At 45.7% G+C, this 26804-nt stretch overlaps 1 protein-coding gene across 2 annotated transcripts in view; it reads right to left on the bottom strand.

Annotated features, from left to right (window-relative positions):
- The window catches only part of ST6GAL1 (ST6 beta-galactoside alpha-2,6-sialyltransferase 1), a 128252-nt gene extending 102483 nt beyond the window's left edge, over positions 1-25769 (bottom strand). The window contains exon 1 of one of the 2 annotated variants that reach the window (XM_044002103.1): positions 25625-25769. The gene's annotated coding sequence lies outside the window, so the exon portion shown is untranslated. Of the gene's footprint in view, positions 1-23476; positions 23612-25624 lie in introns of those variants that run through there. The other variant, XM_044002104.1, reaches the window with a different exon arrangement.
- Positions 25770-26804: the final 1035 nt, after the last annotated feature.

The raw sequence follows: 26804 nt of genomic DNA, 5'->3' as shown, positions 1-26804 counted from the left end.
GGAAGGAAGGAAGGAAGGAAGGAAGGAAGGAAGGAAGGAAGGAAGGAAGGAAGGAAGGAAGGAAGAAGGGAAAGAGAGAGAAGGGAAGAAAGGGAGGAAAGAAGGGAGAAAGGAAGCTGGAAAAGGAAGGAAGGAGGAAGAAGAAGGAAGAAGGAGGAAGGGGAAGGAAAAAGGGAAAGGAAGAAAGAAGAAAAGAAGGGAGGGAGGAGAATGAAGGAAGGAAGGAGGGAGGGAGACAGGGAAGGGAGGGAACAAAGAAGGGAAGAAAGGAGAGAATGTATTAAGTACCTCCTTAGTAATAATGCTGCTGCTTCTTCTTTTTTTTTTTTTAGTGAGGCAATTGGGGTTAAGTGACTTGCCCAGGGTCACACAGCTAGTAAGTGTTAAGTGTCTGAGGCCGGATTTGAACCCAGGTCCTCCTGACTCCAGGGCTGGTGCTCTATCCACTGCGCCACCTAGCTGCCCCAGTAATAATGCTTCTTTACACTGGGCTCTGTGCTACATAGCGGCCATCCAACTTACATACAAGCAAGCCAGAGAGAGAATGACAAAGACAAGACATCCAGATGGGCAAAGGCAGAGCAATGTTCTGCACCCAACAAAGGTGAACCCGGGCCACCACAGGCAATGGGGGAGATGGAAAAAGTCACAGGAGGAAGCAGGCCCATGGGTCCTCTGCTAGTTTCTGTAATTAATGCTGACAAAAGACTGGGAGCCAGAGTTCCCTGGGGATAGAACAAGGAGGGGAAGGTACTCAGGATGCTGTGCAGGAGCCAACTGGGGAGGTCTAGGCAAGGCCCCTTCTTGGCATCAGGCTGACTAAAGGAGCTTAGTGCCTGAGAGACCCAGAGACAGACAGAACCAAACAATTGGAGGTTCAAGACAACACCTTCCCCTGGGGCAGCACCTGGGATGCCACCAGCATCTCACCTCCTACTGCTCAATCCTTCTGTTAGGGGTTTCTGCCATTCTCCTCCACACTGTCTAGGTCTGGGAGGGACCTCAGAGGCACCTAGTCCAAACTCTTCGTTTTACAGATGAGGGATCTGAGGCACGAGGAAATTGTGGCGTGCCCAAAGTCACTCAGGCTGTAAGCTTCAGAGGCAGGATTCGGACCCAGGTTTTCTGATTCCAGAACAGTGACTTTCCCTTCTATGCCACCCCACTTCCAAAAGCTCAGACTCAATGCTGCGCATTTTTCTATCTCCCTCAAAGTGCAATCCAGGACCTCATATTGGACCTAGGCAGCCTCTGATGGATATTTACTGAATAGGGAGTGAAGGTAAAGGCACCAACCCAAGGTCATAGGAGGACTCAGCTGGCCTGTAAGGGTCACCCGGTCATGCCAGCCTTGGCTGTGTATCAAACCTCTCAACAACTTGGCTCTTACTAAATGCCAAGGCCTTTAGCTACTATCCACGGAGGATCCCAGCCCCCAAGCTTCTCCCACCAACCATCAGCTTCCATACAAAACTGAGCATTTTTTAAATTGTTTTTTAATGTTTATTTATTATTTATTTTTTTAAAGTAATAAACATTTTTATTTATACTTTGAGAGTCCAATTTTTATCCCTCCTTCCCTCCCTCCCCTCTAGCCTCCCTGAGGCGGTAAGCAATCAGATATACATGTACAATTATATAAAACATTACCATATTAGTCATTTTGTACAAGAAAACTTAAATAAAATAAAAAATAAAAGTGAAAAATAGCATGCCTCAGTCGGTGTTCAACCAATATCAGTTCTTTCCTTGTATGCTTCATTAGTCCTTTGGGATTGTCTTGGATCATTGTATTGCTGAGAATAGTAGAGTTATTCACAGTTCTTCATCAAACAATATTGCTGTCTCTGTGCATAATGTTCTCCTGGTTCTGCTCACTTCACTATACATCAGTTCATCTAAGTCTTTCCAGGTCTTTCTGAAACCATCCTGCTTGTCATTTCCTATAGCACAATCATATTCCATCACCATCATAGACCACAGCTTGTTTAGCCATTCCCCAATGGATGGGCCTTCCTTTGATCTCCAATAAAACTGAGCATTTTAGAAAGTTACTGAACCCTACCAATCCCACTTCCAGTGCTTACTACCCGGGTGACCCCAGGTAAGTGCCCTCACCTCCCAGCCTCCATTTCCTTCCTGCTTCATAAAAATGATTGGTTTGGACTAGTTGACCTCAAGCCTTCCAGCTCTCACTCTGTGAGCCCAGGCACCTACATATGAGACCTCGAGCTATTCACACCCCCTCGTTGGGCCTTGGTTTCCTTCTCTGTAAAATGAGGGGTTTGGACCAGATGACCTCTAAGCATCCTTCCAGCTGTAGAGTTAGGGTTAATGCTAAGTGCAAGATATTGGGGTTAAAAGAAAGATCAAGGGGCGGCTAGGTGGTGCAGTGGATAGAGCACCGGCCCCAAAGTCAGGAGGACCTGGGTTCAAATCCGGCCTCAGACACTTGACACTTACTAGCTGTGTGACCCTGGGCAAGTCACTTAACCCCCATTGCCTCACTAAAAAAAGAAAGAAAGAAAAGAAAGAAAGAAAGAAAGAAGGAAAGAAAGAAGGAAAGAAAGAAAGAAAGAAAGAAAGAAAGAAAGAAAGAAAGAAAGAAAGAAAGAAAGAAAGAAAGAAAGAAAGAAAGAAAGAAAGAAAGAAAGATCAAATTAAGACCCTGCCCTCCTCCTCAAGTTGATGACCTTTCTGAGGCACACATGCATGTGTTAATGATCAATACAAAGACAATAGTTCAACACAGAGGAGTTTGAAGGCAGAGTGCTCTTGGAGACCCCTCAGCTCAGACTTGGGGAAGGCTGTCTCCACTCTGGACATGAGTCTTCTGGCTGACTTTGCTGGAAATGTCCATGAACCACACATTTGATTTGTCAACCGATCCTTAGTGTCTTCTCCCTGGAATACCAGAAATAGGGAAACCACCAGGCTGACCAGAATGAAAACTTGTCCCCTCCCTGAAAAACAAACGAGCCGTGCTGCTTTGAGGAAGTCCCTTGCTGTGGAGATGATGGCATCTCCCACATCAACTAGGAATAATGGGCAGGTTGGTGAAGCTAAGAGTACCAAGTTTGTCCCTGGAAACCTACTCTGAGGAGCCATCAATGATCCTGTCCTCCACTTTCTTAACCCTACAATGGCCTATAGACCATCTGACTTAAACTTCCAGAAACTTCCCTGGTCTTACCTTGAGATGTCCTTGAAATTAGGGACTGTTTCATTTTTTTTTTTTGTCATTGCATCTCAATGCCAGTACACAGTACACAGTACACAGTACACACTTAATAAATGCTTGTTGGTTGGGCGATTAAGCCCAACTATCAGGCTAACTAGCTGAGATTTTTATCCTAGAAGCAATAGGGAATCACTGAAGATTTCTAAGCAGAGGAATGTCATGGTCAGCTTGTTCATTTGGAAGATTCATTTGGCAGCTCTGCTAAGCATAGATTGGAAAGGGAAGAAAGACTGGAAGCAAGAAAGTGAGGAGGCTATTCTAAGAGTACAGATGAGGGAAAAGAAGAGACTGGATGGAAGCAGTGGCCTTTTGAGTGAAGATGAAGCAGATACAAGAATAATGGATTACAAGGGTTGTTAAATTTGGGGGGGTCATGGACCCCTTTGGCATCAGTCTGGTGAAGCCTATGGGCCAATGTTCTCAAATGCATAAAATAAAATACACAGGATTATAAGAGAAACCAATTATATTCAAATAAAGATCTCATTATTTCCCATCCGAGTCATGGACACCCTTACATTCATCCATGGCCTTCTTTTGTTTTATTTTGTTTTGTTTTGGTGAGGCAATTGGGGTGAAGTGACTTGCCTAGGGTCACACAGCTAGTAAGTATTAAGTGTCTGAGACCGGATTTTAATTCAGGTCCTCCTGAATCCAGGGCTGCCCTATCCTCTGCACCACCTAGCTGCCCCCTCATGGACTTCTTAGACCCCAGGTTAAGAACCCCCATTATGGAGGTAGAATGGGCATTATAATAGGATTAGATTCAAAGTTGAAGACCTTAGAAGCCATCTAGTTCAACCCCCTCTCCTTAGAGATAAGGAGATGGAGGCCCAGAAAGGTAAATGACTTGCCCAGCTGGTAAGTGTCTTGAGGCCAGATTCAAACCCAGGTGTTCCTGCCTCCAAGTTCTCGCTCTCCATCCACTACAAAGTACGTCTCTCAACTTTGGCTAGTGACCAGATATGGTCACTGTGGAAAGAGGAGAAGCATGGGGCAGGGGAGAGAGGGAAAGTGTCCAAGATGAGATGGCTTGGGGAACAGGTGACCAAGGGGAGGGTGGTGCCATCAAGCAAATGAGCCTTGGGGAGGGAAAATATTTTAGGAGGAAAGACAAATACCATTGGGCACGTGGAGTCAGAGGTGCAGGGGGGCATCTGTGTGGAGACAGTCATCCTTAGGAACAGGAGTTACTATGCAATTCAGAGTGGTGTCATCTGGGTCTGTTGACATAAGGTGGCCTAAGAGCCCCTACTCTGAAGGGTTCCAGACTCTGGGAATTTCTGACGTAGCATGTCAACCTTTGATTTGTTTTTTTTTTTTAATCTCCACCCAGGCCAGGCATCATTTCCGTTCCATCATTATGGCTGCCACTAGCAGACAATCACCTCCTTGTAATTTGTTGTTTCTAATCAGCTAGGACTTTGGAAACCAGACAAACAAGCTAATTAGAAAGCAAGCTTGGGCCAAGGGTTGGGAAGGCTGGGTCCTGGGCAGCTAACTAGCTGAATGCCTTTAGGCAAGTCTCTAAGTATGCTTCCTCAGACAGTAGGGAATAGATGGTAGGTACAAAATAAATGCCTTTCATTCATCATTCATTCATTCATTCATTTATTCTTCCTTCCTTCCTTTCTTTCTTCATCTACAAAACTCCTAAATGTACTTGAAACTCCAAAGTTCTCTTCTAGGCCCTGACTGATGGCCAAGAATTTCTTCTACAAAGTACATGTTTCTGTAGATCCTTTTGCTGCCCCAGAGTGCCTCATTTCACTAGTTTCTCCTAATAGACAGCTCGTGTTATCAGGGTAAGTTGGAATACAGTGAAGGGGAAAGCCTTATGTTCCCTTGAGAAACACAGAAAACCATATTCACTAGGTGTGTGTATATATACAAACACATATATAATGTGTGCATTCATATATACATTACATATATTCGGTGGTATATGTGTGTGTGCATATATGTATGTACCTATACATATATACACAAAAGTAATTACAATAATATTGAAAAATATATATAAAAGATAAAGATAGAAGCAAATAAAAGTACCCCCCCCAAAATGCTGCAAATCCCAAATAAGAATTTAATTATTTATTTGTTTGTTTGTTTGTTTGTTGCTGGGTAATGTGGGTTAAGTGACTTGCCCAGGGTCACATAGCTAATGTCAAGTGTCTGAGGTCGGATTTGAACTCAGGTCCTCTTGACTCCAGTGCTAGTGCTTTATCCACTGTGCCACCTAGCTGTCCCCCCAAAAAAGATGTTAATTAAAACAATTCTGAGTTTTCATCTCATACCCCTTAAATTCAAATTGGCAAGCTCATAAAAGACAGAGAAAGTTCATGGAGGAGGGCTGTGAGAAGACAGGCATATTACCATTATCCTAATTTCCTTAGAGCTATGGATTGGTCTAACCCTTCTGGGGGAAAAATTTTGGAATTGTCACTACATTCTTCATACTCCCTGACCCTAAGAAACCAATAGAAGAATGGAAAGTTGCATATACAAACACATGTTGGTAGTAATGATTTCTGTGGTAGCAAAACCTAGGAAATGAAGATGCTGAGGGATCACAGAATGGCTGAACAAACCATACCCTAAGAAGTCACTTAACCTCTCTGGGCCTCAGATTCCTCCAATGGAAAATGAAATCATTGGAATCAATGACCTTGAAGGTCTTTTCTGGTTCTAGGATTTCTGCTCCTCCAGCTTAATCTGGAAGAAGAGAGAAGAAAAATCACCTCCCTCCCTCCTTTGCAGAATTTGGGGGCTATGGATGTACTGCTCATACTTAGCTGATGTACTAGTGAGCTTTGCTGAACTACTCTCCCTCCCCACTGGCCCTTCTTTTGATTTTTCTTTGTTATAAGGGTTGGAATTCTGGGGAGGTAAGGGGAGAGGGACACGTGGAAATAACGGCAATATAAAAATGTTAAGAACCAATAAAAATGTAAAATACAAATCAAATTTACATTTCTCTATGATCTTCTCTATTGTGTGCTAAGAAACCACAAACATGAAGGACTCCAAGAAGCAATGTGGAATTCTCCTATGGAGTGATATGGAGGGAAGCAAATAGAACCAAGAAGGCAGAAAGCGGTAGGGATGACAATAAATGGAAATGAAGATAACAGTTAATGCACACAGGAATCTGCTCAAGCACAATGGCCAAAGCTAGTTCCAGATGACTGCCATTAAAACACGCTTCCTTCCTCTCTATTAGGAAATTGTACCTGTGAAATATTTATTGCACGTTTTATCAGCCAAAGCCCTACATCAAAAGGCTGTGTTTAAATACTTTCTAAAGGGAAGATATCATGGGTGTGGTGAAGGGGATGGAGTTTATTGGCTCATAGATCATAGATACAGAAGGGAAAGAACCTTAAAGGGAAGCTATTCCAACCCCCTTGTTTTTACAGGTGAGGAAACTGAGGTCAACAGAGGCCAAATAATTATGAGCATAGATTTAAGACTGAAAGGAGCCATCGAACCCAACTCCTTCATTTTACAGATGAGGAGACTGAGGCACAGAATGTCTGGGTGATTTGCCCAGAGCCACATGGCTGTAGAAAAACACAAGTATCAATAAAATAGTATAATTGTGTTATTAGCATTAATTGGTTATTAGTGTTAATATAAAATTAACCAACTGTAACCATGGTAACCAGAATGAAGGAGATTCAAGGCTTGATCATCTGACAGGAAGACTTGGGTAACTCTTCCAATGTTTTCATCATTAAGAAGGGAAAGGGGAGGGCGCTCTTTGGGCTTCCAGCCCAGGTCAGACAGGAATCATTCCCAGGTGAGGGAGGGAAAGGCACCAGGCAGGAATCCAGAAGGAAAGCAGCTGTCAGAATGTTGCACTTCAAGGAGGGGAGGGCTGACATTCCTGTCTCTGGCATCCAGTACAGTCTCCTTGTGGATTTCACCTTCTCTCCTCCAACCTAGCCTGCCCTGGAACTCCTCTCCCTCCCTTCCATCACTCACCAGGCAGTGCCCAGCCATCCTAGTTCCCTCATCTCCTGGAACATCCTCCCTCCAGCCAGACCATTGGGTGGGGATTTCCACTTCTTCATGAAAAGGGCTATGACTGACTCACCCTCCTCTGCCTCCCCCCACCCCATCTGGCTCCTCTTTGTCGACTGCCTTATTTGTTCTGACATGTGGATAGCTAGCTCTGGGCTGCTTTGACAGCTGCCTGTGAACCTCCAGGAGAGTGAGTGCTGTGTCAATAAGACTGACCTCTCACATCTCTGTGTTTGATGCTTTCCGAAGCACTTTCCTAGCTCTATAATGGAAGAAGTCCCTGGGAGCTCAGCAGGTCAGGTACTATTATCAACATTTTACGGATGAGTAAAGTAAGGTTCCCAGACAGCTGTAGACACACAGCCAATCAGCAGCAGAATCAGGTCTAGAACCCCAGGCAATTCTCTTCCCACAAAGGGGTGTGCCTCCTATGGACCCTAGGTGTGCCACAAACCAACTAGTTCTTACATTCACAATCCACAAGCATACTGAGCCCTCCCACAAAAAGCATGGATCTAAGCTGTGGAATCATGAATTCCTCATAGCTAATAATAATAATAATAACAGTAACAATAATAACTAATAATTATGTAGTATCTACTATGTGCCAGGCACTATGATAAGCACTTACAATTATTATCATTTGATCCTCACAACAACTCTGGCAGGTTGTATTATTATCCCCATTTTACAGCTAAGGAAACTGAAGCAAAAAGAGGCAATGTGACATGCCCAGGGTCACACAACTAGTGGTGTCTGAGGTTAGATTTGAACTCAGGTCTTCCTGGTTCCAGGTTTGTCACTGTATCCACTGTACCACCCAGCTGCCTGGATACAGAATGATACTGGAATCACTGTGTTGAGTGAAACCCCAGTTTGAGAAACAGTGTACTCCACAATGCTGTCTCTCTTGGTATGTGCCCAGCTCCTGCACACAATAGGTACAGCTGGTACAGACAAGACTACATTCCATCTAGCCATCCCTGAACACCTCCCCCAACTTGTCTCCTGTTCTGCTGCCTCATTCACAGGTTATACCACCTCCCCACCCCCCTTTCCTTTTCTCTTCTCACTCTGATAGAAAAAAAGAAATAGCATTAATTACCATTGTTTCTGGAAGGAGTTGATAGTAGAACCATCTACAGCTCCCTTCACCATCCCTGTGACTCACTAGACCTAAACCCTGGTCACCCCTTCTCTATTTGGGCTGTTTCCCCCTCTTGGACTTGAAGCTCTTTGAGGGCGGGCATGATCTCCCTTTGAACTTGGATCCCCAGCACCTGGTACATAGCAGGGACGATGGAATATGATCCCCAGAATTAGACAGGATCCTTAAGGTGATCTCCAAAGCATGGATCCATTCAGATCTTCCTGATTGCAAGTTCAGCCCTCTGTCCACTTCACCACATTAGCTGCTTCTTAATAGAGAAAGATTTTTGTCATTGAGTCATTTTTCAACCGTGTCTGATTCTTGGTGACCCCATTTGGGATTTTCTTGACAAAGATACTAGAGTGGTTTTGCCATTTCCTTCTCCGACTCATTTTACAAATGAGGAAATTGAGGCAAATAAGGTTAATGACTTGCCCAGGGTCACACAGCTGGCTAGATTTGAACTCAGGAAATTGAGTCTTCCTGACTTCAGGCTAGGCACCCTATCCACTGCTCCACCTAGCTGCCCAGCGAAAGATTATCCCCCCTTTTAGAGATGAAGAATCTGAAGCTATGAGAGATTCATAGGGTTATCAATCTAGAACTGGCAGGGTCCTCAGAAGTCAGCTTGTCCCATCTCTGGGTAGTTTTAGGCTCTTCCTTACATCCAGCCAAAATCTGCTGCATCATCACTTCCACCCTTTGATCTTGGGTTGTATCTTTGGGAGATGAATCAGAAACATCATAGACTCTTTGGGCTAGAAGACACCTTTGAGAATGTCTGGCCAAATTCTGCCATGTTATAGATAAGAAGAGCAAAATCCACTTCTTTGTAACCTCCACCCTTGGTGGAGGTGTCTTGGGAAATGGGTTGGGCAATTGGATGTGCTTTGAGAAAACCTGTCGTAAATCATTTGATTGGTTGAGCCAGAAAAGATCCCTGAGATCATCTATTCAAACTCCCCTATTTTATAGGTAAGTTAGACCCAGAGAGATAAAATTACTTTTGCCAAAGTTACACAGCCAACAATTTAGAGTCAATCAAGTCAGCCAACCAATCTAGAGGCAGGTAGGAACAGCGGACAGAGAGCTTGTCTGCACCATGGTAGGCTGTCTACCTTACACAAAAATCTAATCCTTTGCTTCTTTTTCTTTGGTTTTCATAGGAATGTAGAATTTCTAAGTTAGAGGGGCCCTCAGAAATTAACTTGTAATTTGGTGGAAATCCCCTATACAATAGCGCTGATGACCTGTCACCCCACTGCTGCTGGAACCCAGGGGATGGGCACACATTACTTCCATAGGCAGTCCGTTCCACTTTTATATGGATCAAATTGTTCATGAGTTCTCCCTTTAAATCTTCCCTCCTACAACTGAAAACCATTTCTCGTTTTCCTGCAGCCAAGCAGAATAAATTTAACCTTGTTCTTCATGACAGCCCTTCAATCATATACCTCATTAGTCTTCTCTTTTCCAAAGCGGGAGGAGGGAAGAAAAAGATCAGCAGTTCTTTCAATGATCCTTGCAAGTCATAGTTTCAAACTGGCTTGGTACAGTGGGGAAAGAACTGGCTTTTGAGTCAAAGAACCTGGGTTCCAATCCTGCCTCTCTTACCTACTACCCATGTGACCTTGGGCAGATCACTTCATCTCTGAGGCCCTCAGTTTCCTCTTTGGTTAAATGAGGGGGTTGGCCTAGATCAAAGCTTCTTAAACTGTGGGCCTCAACCCCATTTGGGGTCACGTAACTGAATGAATGTGGGGATCGAGAAAAATTTGGCAGTAAACGTTTGATTTGTATACCTATTTTATGTACCTCAATACCCAGGGTCGAATAAAAATTTCTCAGGCAAAAATGGGTTTCTATTGGGAAAAGTTTAAGAAGCCCTAGCCTAGATGATTCCTAAGGTCCCTTCCAGCTCTAATCATTCTTGGCCACCTTCCCCAGGTATGCTAACATTTGTCAGCATCTTCCCTACAGTGTAACATCCAGAATTGGACACAGTATGATAGATCAGGTCTGGCTTTGGTAGAGCAGGACACAGCAACCTCAATCTGGACACCACATTTCCACAAGTTGCAGACCAAGGTTACTACATGAGCTTTGGGAGTCACCATAATCGTTTTGGCATATGACTATAAGGCCTAGATCATTTTTTCAGATAAACTTTTGTCGCATGCATCTCATGCTTGCGAAGTTAATTTCTTGAACCCAAGTATGAGGCTACGTTCATCCCTAGTCAATTTCATCTTTTTAGACCCTGCCCATTTTCCTGGCCGAAGTTTTAGTCTTCCTCAACTACAAAATAACTATAATCCTCCTTACAGCCTTGCTGAGAGGAAAGGTCTTTGTAAGCCTTCTATAGAAAGAAGAATTATTATTTTATGAGGCATTCACACTACCATCACCCCATCATCACTGAGGAAGAGAAGAAAGAGGTTAAGACAGTGATTTGGTTGGAATGTGGGTGGAGCAACAAACGCCTGCCAACAGTCTGGCAGCTTCCTGATTGGCAGGAGGGAGTCTAGCTTGAAAGAGTCCCTGATTGTCCTGGGAGAAGGGGGTGTACTAGTATAAAAGATGTCACTTTGATGGTTGGCCAGAATGAGTGGAATACAGTGGGGCTCCAGTGGGCTCCTGTGATGGTAAAGTACACTTCAGAACCACAGACAATTAGACCTACGAGGACTTTGGAAGATAGTTTAGGAGAGCAGCTTGAAACTTTAGAACAGAGAATGCTAGCTAGCGCTGAGATGGACTTTAGATCCCAGAATGTCCTTCCCGAAAGGATTCGGCACCTAGAATGTCAGAGCTGCAAGGGAGATAAAACCATGTACTGCCAGAGGAGGTGAGACCTTAGAACATAGAATGTCACAGCTGAAGGGATAGATAGAGAATACAGAAGTACCTTAGAACACAGATTGTGGAATGTCCCAGCTGGGACATTAGAACACAGATTATAAAAGTCAGCAGGGATCATGGATTTAGAAGTAAAAAGGATATCAAGGGACCATCTAGTACATTCCCTTCATTTTACAAAAGAGGAAACTGAGGCCCAGAAAGAGGAAGTGATTTGTCAATGGTCACACAAGAGATAAGTGGCAGAACTGGGATTCCAATTCAGATGCTCAGTCTCCAAATGCCTTTGTTCCTGTCTGAGAAGATGAGCTTGCCCTGCTCCTTGCCAAAGTGAATTCCTTCACCCTGCCCAGGCAACCCTTATCTTACCCTTTCATCTCCTCTGGGATTTTGCTTTGTCAACCATTCTCATTGTCTTTCTTCTTCAATCACTCCCTCTACCTGCTCCTTCCCCTCTTCTAACAAACAAGTTCATCTGCCTCCTTACCTTAAATTTAAAAATCTCTTGACTTTGCTATCACCCTCAGATCATACAGCACAAACCCTTTATTTTATAGATGAAGGCAGTGAGGGGTTATATGTCTTGCCCAAGGTCACAGAGCCAGTAAAGGGTCCAGATGTTTTCATTTCAAGCCCAGTGCTCTTTCCATTATACTACACAGTGTTCATCCAAATGTTCAATGCGTATTCTGACCATTTTATTAACAAATTTAATTTATCATGTTAGCTATATATGTACATTAAAACCCCTTACAGGTTTCAAGGACACCCTGATTCCTCTAGATTGAACTCTAGATTTTAATAAAAGCAAGAACCTGTTGCCCTCTTCCTGATAATTGTAGGAAATACAGCCAGAAAAACCTTTAGTCAACAAGAAATAGCAAGCACTTACCATGAGCCAGGTACTATGCTAAGAGCTAGTGATAGAAAAGACAAAAACAAGGCTCCTGCTCTCAGGGGGCTTACTCTTAGAGGTTATCCATTTCCAAGGTGTCAAACATGGACATGTAATTGGGAAATATTTAACAAAATAAACAAAATCACAATAGAACATAGATAACATTAATATTTGCTTTCCTAGGTCAACATGAGGCCCCAGAGAACTGTTATATATTTTAGTGGTAACCATTTTTATTTGAGTTTGAAACCACTAATCTAATCCAACCCCCTCTTTTTACAAAGATCAGCTGAAGTCAGGAAGGCTCAACTTCCTGAATTAAAATCTAGCCTCAGATACTTACTAGCTGAGTCACCCTGGACAAGTCACTTAATCCTGCTTGTTTGAGTTTCCTCATCTGTAAAATGAGCCAGAGAACGAAATGGCAAACCACTCTAGTATCTCTGCCCTGAAAACCCCAAATGGGATCTTGGAATGTAAAATACAACTGAAAAACAAAACAACAACAATCACCACCTTTTTTTTTCTTTTTTACAAAGTGAACAGAGCTTCAGGGAGGTAAAGTTAGTTGGTCAACAGGTATTTATTACACTTACAATCTGCCAAGTCTTAGAAGGGAATATATGGAAGAGTATATCATGAGGTAGTAAACTCATGATGGGACAACAGATTAGCTATGGAGGGTGAGTGCCAGTGAGGAGTTGAGGGAGGATGACTTGTCCAAGGTCACAGTACTGATCTGGCTGAGAACCAAAGCCAGGGATCCTGACTCCAAACACTATTTCTACCCTGCTGCCAAATACTAGAATAATACAAAAAGAACAACCTAATACTTAATGGTTTTTTAAAGATCATCACTATAGACACCGCCACTGACCCTTAACAACATGAAGGTGGGAGAGATTGAGAGGGGAGTAGGTAGTGTAAGTATTCTTATCTCCCTTTTACCAGGGAGAGACCTGAGGTCCAGAGCCACAAAGTAACTGACCCCCACACACAAAGAAAGGCAGAACCGGAGCTGAATGGCTAACTCAGGTTTCCTGACAATGAGAGCTGTCCAAGGTTAGAATGGGCTGCCTCAGGAGGGAGTGAGTTCCCCCTGACTGGAGCTACCCAAGGAATGGCTGAATGGTCACTGATCAGATATATTCATTCCTGTGCTGCAGGAAATGACATAATGGCATTCTTGGGCATTGAGTTAGGGAAAGGCTTAAATTAAGAAAACCAATCAGCTCTCCTCTTTTAATTAAAAATTAGAAATTCCTACCTAGTAACCATGACAAGGTCAACTCAAGTGATGGAATGTTACAGCTAAAAAAGCCCTTAGGGATCTTTGAGTCCAACCACCTCGTTTTACAGATAAGGAAACCCAGAGGTGTTAAGTGATTTTCCCAAGGTCGGTGACATAGGTAGGTGTCAGTATCAAATCACTACTTTAGAGGGGTTGAGTTGTGGGGTTTTGGGCTAAAATATTTAAGAAATAAATTCCCAAAAGAAAGTTTTCTGAGCAATGGTTATTCTTCATATTTAAATATCCCCCAGGGCTGCCCATCAATTGGGGAATGGCTGAACAAATTGTGGTATATGAATGTAATGGAATTCTATTGTACTGTAAGAAACAATGAGCAGGCGGATTTCAGAGAAACCTGGAAGGACTTGCATGAATTGATGATGAGTGAGATGAGCAGAACCAGGAGAACATTGTACACAGTATAATCAACATTATGTGTTGATCAACTGTGATAGACTTGATTCTTCTCAGCAATACAACGGTACAGGATAGTTCCAAAGAACTCATGATGGAAAAGGCTCTCCAAATCCAGAAGAAAAAAAAAAAGAACTGTGGAATATGGATGCAGATTGAACCATACTATTTCTTTTGTTTTTGGTGCTGTTGTTTTTCTTTTTTGAGGTTTTTCCTTTCTGCTCTGATTCTTCACTTATAACATTACTAATGCAGAAATATGTTTAATGTTATTGTACATATATAACCTATATCAGATTACTTGCTGTCTTGGGGGAGGGGGAGGGAGGGAAAAACTTGAAACTAGAAATCTTATCAAAACAAATGTTGAAAACTATCTCTACATGTAACTGGAAAATAATAAAATACTTTCATAATTTTAAAATAAATAAATATCCCCCAGAAAATGACTGTGCAGGGCATAACTCTCACCAATATTGGTGAATTTTGCTGGGTTCATTACAAGCCAATTACCTCGTACTCATAAGTTCTATCGACCACTTTCTCTGTTCCTCATGGAAAGTCTGCATTTATAATGACTCAACAAGCATTACTATGCTTGAAATACTTTCTCTTTTTTTTGGCCAACTGATATATCTTTTATTTGTTTTTTAAATTTTAAAAGTATTGTGGATGCTCTTTGTTTTTTATATCAATCATTCCCCAATAAATGATAGACTCACAAGCTCCTATAGTTTTCATTATCACATCTATGCTGATGACTCCCAGGTCCATATATCCAGTCCTAGCTTCTCTCCTGAACTGCAGTCCTGTATCACCATTTGTCTATTGGACATCTCAAACTGGATGTCCCAGACCCATCTCAAAATTTGACATATCCAAAATTGATCTCTTTCTCTTTCTCCTGAAACCCCTCCCTCTTCCAAACTTCCCTATTTCTGTCAAAGGCACCACAATCCCTCTGGTGTCTATAATCTCAGCAGCACACTGGATTCCTCACTCTACTTCACCTCACCTAGCCAATCACTTGACAAATCTTGATTTTGCTATACTCACATCTTTTACATCCAACCCCTCCTCTCCACTCAAACAATCACCACCTTAGTTCTGGCCCCCATCATCTCTCACTTAAATTATTGCACCAACCTCCTAATTAGGCTCCCTGGCTCACTCCCGGTCATCCTATACACTATTGCCAAAGTAATTTTCCTCAAGTGAAGATGTGAATATGGGAAGCCTCCACTCAATGTACTAGGCACCCCCTAGGAGCAAAGGAGCATACACTCGAGTTAGGGTTGATGATTCATACAGATATGAGAATATATAAACTAGAACAGATCACTTGGGCAACAGAAGGCACAAGGAATCAGAGGAAAGGCTTCATGTAGCAGGTGGCCCAAGGGCTGAGATTTGAACTAGGGCCTCTAAAGGCAAGGTTCTTACCACCTGGTTAATTGTTGTGGTCCTTGTTCCTGACATTGGGGTGATGTCATGACTTGGAGTGAATTGGATTGAAGTGAGGGAGGGCTGTGCAAAGTCACCAGCCTCACTCTCTCCTCCAGAACCATCTGGGTCCAGTGGCAAGATCTACATCAGGATGACCGGAGACAGTCCCACCATCTAGTTAATATTCTGCTTTGGAACACATTCCAACCTCCTACATGGAGGAATAAAGCTGGAAAGTGGGCATGACTGGCCCTCATGCCCCACCAAATGTGTGAAGAAGAAGAACTGGTCCTCTCTGACCTTCTGCTTCTTGCTACTGGTTTTTAATCTTATCTAAACTCCCATTTCCCTTAGCAGCGAAATATTAACAATGAACGAACTGTTATCGTTGTAACACTGAAGACTTCAGAACATAAAATCTGGGTTCTGCCGCTAACTAGCTGGATGACCTTGGGTAAGCTGCTACACATCTCTGTTAAGTGATTTGTCTTTGGGCCTCCATCTCCTCATCTCGTCTCCTAGGAACCTTGAGGCTCTAAAATTCCAAAGCTCTTCCAGTAGCACAAAGAAACCCTGCAAATAGTCAGACTGAGTGTCATCCTCCTCATCCAAGGCAGACAAACCAGGAAAACGATTACCCTAAGCCGTGTCTCAAACAGTAAAGATGGGTGGTAGTGGTGGTGGTTGTTCAGTCATTTCAGTTGTGTCTGACTGGCTTTTCTTGGCAAAGATCCTGAAGACATTTGCCATTTCCTTTTCCAACTCATTTTACACATGAGGAAATTGAGGCAAATAGGGTTAAGTGACTTGTCCAGGGTCACACAGCTAATACCTATCTGAGGCCAGATTTGAACTCAGTTCTTCCTGACTCCAGGCCTGTCACTGTATCCACTGTGCCACCTAGTGAGCCAACTGCAATCACCCACCCTTCAAAAAGAGCTTTATCAAAATAAAAGAAAAGAAATTCATTTTCTGGGTAGAAGGAAGAGGAGAAGTAAATTAAATGAGTCATTAAATGAGGGTATTACAAAGAAATGATTCTTCCTTTTCTGGCTGTCTACACATTGTTTACCCCCAATAGAAGGTAAGCTTCTTGAGAGCAGGTATTAGTTCATTTCTGTCTTTATACCTCCCCAGGGCCTGGCATATAGTATGTATTTAACTAATGTTTATGGAAAATTGACAAAATGAATGAATGAATGAATGAATGGCTCAACAGGAGTCAACAACACATATCTAGGAATCACAGAAAGAATGTTCTCCAGCACCACTCCTACAAGACCAAGGGTCCTTCCTCACTTCCTACTTTTCCTCACTGAGTTTAGGAGTGCCAGCTTCAAGATCCTTGTAAGAGGAATATGTGGTGTACAGTTAATGTGAATTCATAGATATAAAGCCTTGTCATTTTACAGAGAAGGCATCTCAGGAGGCTCAAAGGAGTTGACTGACCTGCCCAAGTTCCCAATGACGGGAAGCAGCAGACTCTCTGACTCCAAACCTAGGATTTTTTTTTTCAATCTATACTACATTACACTGTGTGCACAACATTTTTTCTTTTTTTTCTTTCTTTTTTAACTATCAGACTTTTTTGGAGATAGATGGTGGTATAGTACAAGAATGCTAGCCTTGGAATAAGAAAGATTGGAGTTCAAATTCTGCCTCAGATATGGAGTCTCAATTTCCTCAGCTGTAAAATGAGAATGATAACGGCACCTACCACCCAAGGCTATTGTGAGGATCAAATGAGATATCTGTAAAGTGTTTATAGTGTCTGGTACATCGGTGTCATATAAATGTCAGCTATGATTAGTTTTTAGATTCTTTTTCCAAGTGTCTGAGGCTGGATTTGAACTCAGGTCCTCCTGAATCCAGGGCTGGTGCTTTATCCACTGCACCATCTAGCTGCCCCCTAGTTTTTAGATTTCTTTTTTTTTTTTGTGGGGCTGTGGGGGTTAAGTGACTTGCCCAGGGTCACACAGCTAGTAAGTGTCAAGTGTCTGAGTCCGGATTTGAACTCAGGTCCTCCTGAATCCAGGGCCGGTGCTTTATTCACTGCACCACCTAACTGCCCCTAGATTTTTTTAAAAGGACATTCTTTTGATATTCTTTGTCCTTTATAGAGTCCCCCCACCCCACCCCAGTAACTGACAATCTCTCAACACCACGGAGAAAGAAGCCTTTCTCTGTCCCCCTTAATGCTATTGCCCTCCTACTAAAAATTGGTCCTGTCAATAGCTTGTCTGTACCTGATGTCTCCTCCATTAGCCTGTGAGTTCCTGGGGGGCAGTTTTTACCTTTCTTTGTAGCCCCAGCACTTAACAGAGTACTTGGCACATAGTAGGTACTTAACGAGTGCTTTTTTTTTTTAACTTTCCTGCCTTGTAGCAAAGAAAAATGGTAAAAAACAAAACCACACGGCACAGCATCCTCAAAAGTCTCTTCCAGCTTTAAATCTGTGATCCTGGGGCAGCTAGATGGTGCAGTGGATAAAACACTGGCCCTGGATTCAGGAGGACCTGAGTTCAAATCCGGCTTCAGCCACTTAACATTTACTAGCTGTGTGACCCTGGGCAAGTCACTTAACCCCAATTGCCTCACCAAAAAAAAAAAAAAAAAAAAAGATAAATCTGTGATCCTATGAAGAAATTAGCCCAACCTCTAAGACTTAGGAAACCACAAAACTTTCAGTTGATTGCTTTTTTTTTTTTTAACATAAAGTGAATTGATGAAACATCTTACTTTCCTCTGTTGGTGCTGAAAGGCCTATCCAGGAATAACAGGTCTAGTGATAGGGACAGCTAGGTGGCACAGTAATAGAGGGACAACTAGGAGGCACAGTGATAGAGTGCCAGCTCTGGAGTCAAGGAGTCCGAATTCATATCCAGCCTCAAACACTTACTAGCTGTGTGATACTGGGCAAGTCACTTAACCCCGACTGCTACCCCCCCCCAAAAAAAGTTTATAGGGTGCTTGATGTAGTACAAAATCCTTTTCCCACAATCCTTTGTGCTAGCAAGAATGATTATTCCCATTTTGGGGGGATGGAATAACTGAGGAACTGAGACATCACCAAACTCTAGTCAATTGTAGAGTCAGAAGACCTGAGTTCAAATGCTACCTCTGATGCTTAACCTCCCTGGGCCTCAGTTTCCTCATCTGTAAAATCAGGAGGTGGTACTTGGTGGACTCCAAGTTTACTTCCAACTCTAGATATATGATCTTACAGATCACTTAACTTTTCAGGGTCTCAGTTTCCTCATCTCCAAAAATGGGGTCAAGGGGTTGGACTACACGGCCTCTGAGGTCCTCCTAGCTCTAGAAGCATGATACTTGTGATAAGATAGGGAGGACAAAACCTCCAGTCTCCTGACTCCCAGTTCTGCGCTCCTCACTATAAGAAACAAGCCTCCAAATTCAAAGGCTGGGAGAGAGGGGTAAGAAATGTCTCCACTTGATGCCCATCAATTGCTGAACAAGTGATGTATGATTGTGATAGTACACTGTGGTTCTCTAAGAAATGACAAGCAGGATGGTTTCAGGAAAACCTGGGAAAACTCATATGAAATGATTTAAAGTGAGCAGAACCAGAAGAAAACTGTACAAAGTAACAGCAACATTGTAATAAGGATCAACTGTGCAAGACTGAGCTACTCTGATCAAGACAATGACCCAAGACAATTCCAAAAGACCCATGAAAAGAAATGTATTCCCCTCCAAAAAGAAAACTGATAAACTCTGAGAGCAGATTGAAGCATGTTTTTTTCCACTTTGTTTTTCTTGGTTTTTTTTTTTTTTTGGTTTTCTTTTGCAAAATGGCTAATATAGAATTATGTTTTGCATGATTTCACATTATAATTGATATCATATTGCTTGCCTTCTCAAGAGGTGGGGGAGGGGCTGGAGGGAGGAAAAATGTATTTTAAGTGAATGTTTAAAAATCTTTAAATGTAATTGGGGAATATTTAATGAAAAATATATTTTAAAAGGAAAGAAGGAATAAAGGGAGGGAGTGAGGAGAGGGAAGGGGAAAATGTAGAGAGGAAGGCAAGGAAGGGAGGGAAGGAGAGAGGGAGAGAGGGAGATAGGAAGGGAGGGAGGTCTCCCCCTGGAAAGTGCTCACTGAATGTCTTCACATCACATGAGAAGTCACGTGGCCCAGGGTAGAGGGGGTGGAAAAAGCAGAGCAGGCACCTGGGCTTCCAAAGAGTTGGCAGAAATGTGAAGAAAAACAAAAATGGGCTTTATACTTGAAGGGCATGTCCCTTGAATGAGCTAAAAATGACCCTCACAGGGACTGAACTTTAAAAATAGCCCCCAGGGAATGTAAAGGGGACAAGCAGCCCAGCCGCATATCTAGACAGTCAAGTGCCAAAGTTTGCGTGCCAGCCCACTTTGGAAAAGCACATATTCAGAGGGTGGTTGGGGGTGCAGCAAGGAATGCATTCTGATTTAGAAAGCAGAGCTCACTCACTAGATTTGGAGCAGAACCCCTCAGTTTCAGCCCTGGCTCTCCTGGATATTAGCTGTGTGACCTGAGGCAAATCATTTCCCCCATAAAATGAAGATGTTGCACTTGAACCTCCAAGATCCCTTCCAGCCTGACCTTGGTTTCCTTGTCTAAAAAATGAGAAAGTTGGAGAGGTCCAACAGCAAGAGTACTGACTCTAAAGTCCAAATCACACCTCTGTGTGATATGTTGGTCAAATTACTGAAACTCCCTGGGCTTTTGTTTCCTTATGTGATAAAGGAGATTGAATAAGATGGCCTCTCCAGGTACCACGACTGAAATATGGTTCTATGAAAAGAATAGCGTTGATGGGGGCAGCTAGGTGATGCAGTGCATAAAGCACCAACCTTGGATTCAGGAGGACCTGAGTTCAAATTCGGTTTCTGACACTTGACAATTACTAGCTGTGTGACCCTGGGCAAGTCACTTAACCCCCATTGCCCCAGAAAAAAAGAATAGCATTGATATAAAATTCTGAGGTCTGCAAAACTTGCTTAATCCTGACAACTACCCTGTGAAGTGAATGCTGTTCTTATCCCCATTTTACAGATGAGGAAACTGAGGTTCAGGAAGTTTCAATGACTTCCTTGCCCACAGTCATACAGCCAGTTTTTGTCAGAGGTGGGATGTGAAACCAGTTCTTTTCTAAAATCATTTCTTCCTAAATCCGAGGCCATCACGCTATATGCTACGCCCCCACCAAATATTCTCTTATCTGAGCCTCACAACAACCCCAGGAGATAGGGTACTTTTATTGTCCCCATTTTTACATAGGAGGAAACTGAGGCAGACAGTGGCCAAGTGACTTTCCCAGGGTCACACAGCATTAGTTTCTGAAGCCACATTTAAACTCAGGTCTTCCTGACTCCCAGGTCATGATGCTTCTTTAATCACTTCTGTGGGCTTGTTTTCTCATCTGCCAAATTAGGGAGTTGGACTATCAGGGATTTTTAACCTGGGGTCCTTGAACTTTATTTTTAAAAATATTTTGATAACGGTGTTTCTATGTCATTGGTTTCCTTTGTAATCCTATGTACATGATTCAGAAAAGGGTCTGATTCAGAGAACATTATTGGAGATCATTTAGGGAAGGGTCTCCAGGCTTCACTGAACTATTTGTCAAAGGGACACAAGATACAAAAAATTGCTAAGAGCCCCTGAAGTAGAAGATTGGTAAGGACAGTTCCAACAATGAATGAATAAAGGGATGGATGGATGGATGGATGGATGGATGGATGGATGGATGGATGGATGGATGAGCATTTACTAGTTAAGCTCCAAAGAGCCAACATAGCCTAAACACCCCAGGGAACACTTGCAAAAATCAGGCAGTCCCTGCCCTCAAGCAGTTTACATATAAATAGAAGAATTCTAAAGTTACAGTCCTGCCTCTCTAACTCTAAAGCTTTTACAAATGAAACTGTTTGGAATACACAACAACATCAATTCTTTGTGCTCCAACAGTTGGACCTCAAGTACTCCACCAGGAAACACTTTCACTCCCACCGTGGGATGTCTACAGCTGATTGTTTAACCTCCAACAAAGATATCCTGGCAGCCCCCGTGGGGGGTGGGAGGGGTGGGGAAGCAGGGAATCGTCCATCTATTCAAGAGAGAAGAGGATGGAGAGAAGGGATGGGAGAGAAAGCCCCTTTGCAAAATGACTTAAAACTCTCATTTCCTACTAAAGAACACTCTTTAGAGTGGTTAATGTGAGGGTGCAGCTTCTCATTTGAATTAGCACCTTTGTTTGGGCCCTTCTGCCCCAAGCCACAGTATGTTGGGTTTGCCATAGATGCCTCGCCAGCCTCAACTCAGGCACAAGAGGCAAAGGGTCCAGACCCTCCCCTCCCCCCACCCCCCAGGAGCCAGGAGTCCTGGCTCTCTCTGCCACTGAGCACTTAAGTCATGTTGGATAAGTAAGTCACTTTGGCTCCATTCAGCCCACACTTAATAATCATGATGAAGCAGCCCAAAGAATAATAGCATATCCAGGAAGAGATCCTGCCTGCCCAACAACCTTAAAGGTCTTTTCAAAACCTCCCTTTAATTTTAGGTTTTGCAGAAAACCAGACTATCTCAAACCCAAACCTCCCCACCTGATGTCCAAGGACATGAATTCTAATTTGGCTTCAGTTCCTCCCTCCCTCTGTGAGCTTGAGGACAGCAGGGAGGTCTGGGTTTTGGAGAACGAAGCCCTGGGGTTGAACCTGAGCTCTCCTTTTTACTACCTGTGTGACTTTGGACAAGTCATTTGTGCCTAAATTTCTTTGTCTAGGTTGGACAAGATGACCCCTTTGAGCATCAACTTCCTTATCTGTAAAAGGGGTTGGATTGAATGGCCTATGAGATCCCACTGAGATCTCCATTTAGGACCCAATGATTCTATCTCTGGACCCCAGTTTCCTCTTTGGTGAAATGGAGAGATCAGACTCGAGAGCCTCTAGGCACCATCCTATCTTTGCACCCATGACCCTGTGAACCTGCGGCTCATTGGAATAGAGCAGGCTAGGACTGACTGTGCCGCCTTCCCAGCAGAACCATGCCCCATCTCGTAGCACCCCTCCTTTTAGAACAATGAAATGGGACCGGGAGGGAAGTGTCATTCAGCCTGTTCTCCAACACTGGACAGAGGGTACACAGAGTGGAACAAATGAGGGACTGGGGCGGGTGGGGGGGGGCTGGCATTCCCCCTTCCAGGGAATATTCCAAATTGAGCAGCTGTTCAGCATTTCTAAAGGTAGAAAGCCCGTCAGAGATGGGAAAACAAGAATGGGTTAAAAAGAGATTGGTCTTCTCCCTTCCTCCCCAATACCGCCACCCATGAAGGAGAAAAGGCTCTGGTGAAGCCTCCAAGTTCATATCTTCCAGGGGCACTGAAGATTCCAAAGATCTTCCCGGCAAGAGAGACCGCTTTTCTTCATTGATTTTGTTTTGTTTTTCCCGGCTAAGTCAGGCCAGAGAGAGCCTGAACCACGCAAATTGGATTTTTTTTTTTTTGGCCTTGCCTTGCCCTGGTGGGAGCAGCATCCTGAGATCTGGGGCCTCCTCCTTTCAAACAAAGGCTCTGAGACTAACTACACCGAGACAAGCAAAGGTCTGACGTGCTAAGAACCTCCACCCCCACCCCCCAGCCGCCCCCGAAATATCAGAGAGGGGTGGGAGGCAGGCATTTTTGTCAGTGGACCGAGCCCAGCCCAAGCATGCCGAGGGCCGGAGTGTTCCTGGGTGGGGTGCATGCGTGCCTGTGCCCCGGCATGGTGCACACGTGCGTTTGTTGTGGCTGTGGTGACCACGCACGTAAGTGCAGGCCACACAGCTCTGTCTCTCCCGTGACTCTGCTGGTCCTCGAAGGGTAAGTCAAGTCAAGGAGCGTTGATTAGGCGCCTTCTGCGCGCCAGGCATTGTGTTAGGTGCTGCGCAGGGTGGCTTCGGCAGCTGCCCAGTGCCCGGCCAGGTTTTCAAGTGCCGGATGCCTCCGCACCGGCCCGTGAGAATGCCAACCCCAAGGAAAGGCTGACCCCAGTCCCAGCCTGTCCCGCCGTGCCCCCCACCGCAGCCGGAGCGCGCGCTTTGCGCCCCATGCGGGGCTCGGGGCGGGACGGGGCGGGGCGCGGAGGGGCTGGGCTCCCCAGGATACTCACTGCTTAGCTGATTCAGACTGCGGCCGGCTCCGGCGGCTGCTCTCCAGGAGGGTGGTTACGACACCCCCCGCAGCCCAGTCTCGGGCCCACAGCCCGCTCGCCTCCAAGGCTCGGGCACAGGAGCTTCCCTTTGTTAGGGGCCGGCTGGGAAGCCGGTCTGAGGTGCCAGAGCCCGGCGCAGGCCGGCCCTAGCCCCCGCCCCCATCCCCACCCACCCCTAACCGGGCCCGTGGGGATCGGGCCCCGCTCCCCCCTGCCCCTCGGCCGCTCGATGCGAGAGGCTAGGGTGGAAGCCGAGGGGAAACAGGCAGCAGGAGACCCAGAGAGAGAAAGAGAGTGAGAAGGAGAGAAGAGACAAAGCGAGAGACAGAGACAAAGAGAGACGGGGGGAGGGGCGGAGAGGCAGGCCCGGGAGGGGGCGGGGAAGGAGGGCGCCCGCTCCGTTATGCAAATAGCCGGGAAGGGAGGACCAGGCACCGGGCGCTCACCTCTCTACCCTCACCTCTTTCCCTTCCTCCCTCCCTTCTCTCCTCCCAGCCCGAGGGTCTCGGAGGTTTGGGGGACCCAGCCGCTGTCCAAAGGACTGAGACTGCAGCTGGGGGGTGGGAGTGGGAGGTCCGGATAGGGGCGGGGGGGGGGCACATTCCACTCCAGGTTTACCCACCCCTGTGGGCCCTGGGCGCAGAGAGGCGAGCTTGGGGGCGAGAAGTGTGCCCTCTGCTCTCTACCCCAGGGCCACCCTGCCCCAGCACTGGTACATGAGGTCCCCCGGGGTGCAGTCCCACCTTCACACTGATCCCGGTGGGAGCCCCTCCCCCAAAGGGGAACTTCCTCCTCCGCTATACACCCAACTAACGGGGACCACTGAATGTAAGGCGGATCGAAGGTAAACTCCCTGGCCCCCCACCCTGCTTTTTTCTGCTGCACACCCCTCCACGCTCGCAGACTTGTCCGATGCCTTCCAGGCAGGCCACTGGGCACCGGCCCCGCAGCCCGCAGCTAAGCTTAGAACAGAATTCAAGGACTCATCAAGCGGGTGTAGACCAGAGTAGGAATTGGGCTGGGGGGAGGGGGGAACTCCCGAAGTCTACACACTAAACCCCCCGCGCGCGCAAGTGCGAGACCGCAGACCACGTGACCAGTCTCCCTCCACAGCACCACTAAAGAACTGTCCCAAGCTCACATTCAAACCCACCCCACCCAACATCAGCACCACCACTTCCCGGCAGGGCCGAACCTCGTTCCCTGCCACTTCACGGTTCTGAAGCCACGCCCTCCCTCAGCTTTCTGCTGCTTGGAACGCACCCCTCTTCTGGATCTCTCTCCAGGGACTCAAAGTCACCAGTATCACTCCCCAGTCCTCGTCTACCTGCAACCCTCCCTCCCCCGCCCCCAGCCCTTGGGTCTCTATCCTCCTAGGATCAGAGACATATCACCCCTTTTCCTCTCCACAGAGGAGACTAGAACCAAGCCCGAGACGCGTGGAATATGGGCGGGGGAAGGGGGAGGGAGGGGAGAGGCACAACAGCGGGACCCTGGGAAGCTTAGTGTTTGGCTCCTTCTACAACCTCCCCCCACCCCCACCCCCGCCCTGCAGACCTGGAGTTTTAAATCGGAGACGCTCCTGGACCCCAGCTGCCAGGTTCCTAGCAACCAGCCTGGCCAGGGCTCCTGGGCGGCAATTCCTATCTCCGGTCGCCCCAATTGGGGCCCCCATCACTCTCCAAAAGACCTGGAGACCCGGTAGCCTCCCCCTCCTTCCCACTCCTCAGCCTTAGTCACTGGCAAGGGGCACGCTGCAGGTGAAAATGAAACCTGAGTCAGAACATCCCTTGATGTAGAAGTGGGACGTGTGTGTGTGTGTGTGTGTGTGTGTGTGTGTGTGTGTGTGTGTGTGTGTGTGTGTGCGCGCGCGCGCGCGCAGGTGTAAGAGGAGGTGTCCGTCTGCTCGTCGGTCAGTTTGTCTTGGGGTTTCTTTTCTTTCGGACCCCCAGCATCTCGTGTCCCGGACTCTGCGAGCTGTCAGTCTGTCTCTGCAGAGGAAGGGGGCGGCGGCGGGGGGGGGGGGGAGAGGAGGAGGGGGATCCACTCCGGAAAGAAGCCGAGTCGGCACCGCCCCCACCCCAGTCCTCCCTCCTGCAGCCGTACCTGCAGCCTCCCGATCTCCCCCGGGAGAAGGCTGGGACTGTGGCGGGTAGGGAAGCCGGCTACTTCTCCTGGGCACTGCCAGCGCTTCAGGCCGTAGCCTCTTGGAGGAGAGCGAAGGAAAGAAGGCAGAACGCGGCCCGGGCTTGGGCCAGGATTGGCTGGGAATGGAGAATGGCGGGGGGGAGAAACAGCCCGAGATGACGAGCTGGGGATGGGGGGGGGGGTCCAGTGGAGAGGAGGCTCCGCTTGGGATCCAAGAGCTGTCCCTGGTCTCCTGGAAACCACAAACATGCAGCTGAGCGGAGCATGGACTAGAAAGCACTTCAAAGACCATTGCACCCCCTTATTTTACAGACCAAGAAACAGGACGGGGAGTGCTAACGATTTGCCCAAGGTCATAGAGGTCGGAAGCGACGGGGCAGGACTTGAACCCAGGTTCTCATACTGAGAGTTTCCATTGCACCGAGGTTGACTTGCCCATCGTCACACAATGAGTAAAAGTCGGAGGCGGTATTTGAATCCAAGCTTTTCAAAACTCTAAATCACCCTCTATGCAACTGTTCCCCCTCCCTTGACCACTCCTGTCAATCTAGCTGCATTTTCTCTATATACTGTACAGTCACATGGGGGCGCGGGGCGGGGGGGGGGGGGGAGGAACCAGAGAGAGACAGACAAAGGCAGAGACAGAGACAGACAGACACGGGGGGAGGGGGGGAGGGAGGGAGGAGAGTCTATAGCACCCAAACTAAAAAGTAAAAATATTTATAGCAGCTCTCTTTTTTGGTGGCAAAAAAAATGAAAACAGAGGGGATACCCATCAGTTGGGGAAAGGATGAACGAGCTGTAGTTTATGAATGTAATGGAATACTATTGTGCTGTAAGAAACGATGAGCAGGCAGATTTCAGAAAAACCTGGATTTACATGAATTGATGCAGACTGAAGTGAGCAGACCGAGGAGAACATTGTACAGGGTACCAGCAACACTGTGTGATGATCAACTTAGTTCTTTTCAGCAATACAATGATCGAAGACAATTACAAAGGACTCGTGATGGAAAGTGCTCTCCCCATCCACAGAAAGAAATTGATGGACTCAGTGGACTCAGTGAAGATCAATGCTACTATTTTCACTTTGTTTTTTTTTCCTTTTAGTCTGTTTCTTCTTTCACAACTATGACTA

Source organism: Dromiciops gliroides, chromosome 4, assembly GCF_019393635.1.
Source record: "Dromiciops gliroides isolate mDroGli1 chromosome 4, mDroGli1.pri, whole genome shotgun sequence".
NCBI classification, from domain to species: domain Eukaryota; kingdom Metazoa; phylum Chordata; class Mammalia; order Microbiotheria; family Microbiotheriidae; genus Dromiciops; species Dromiciops gliroides.
This window is presented reverse-complemented; position numbering and strand designations above follow the sequence as displayed.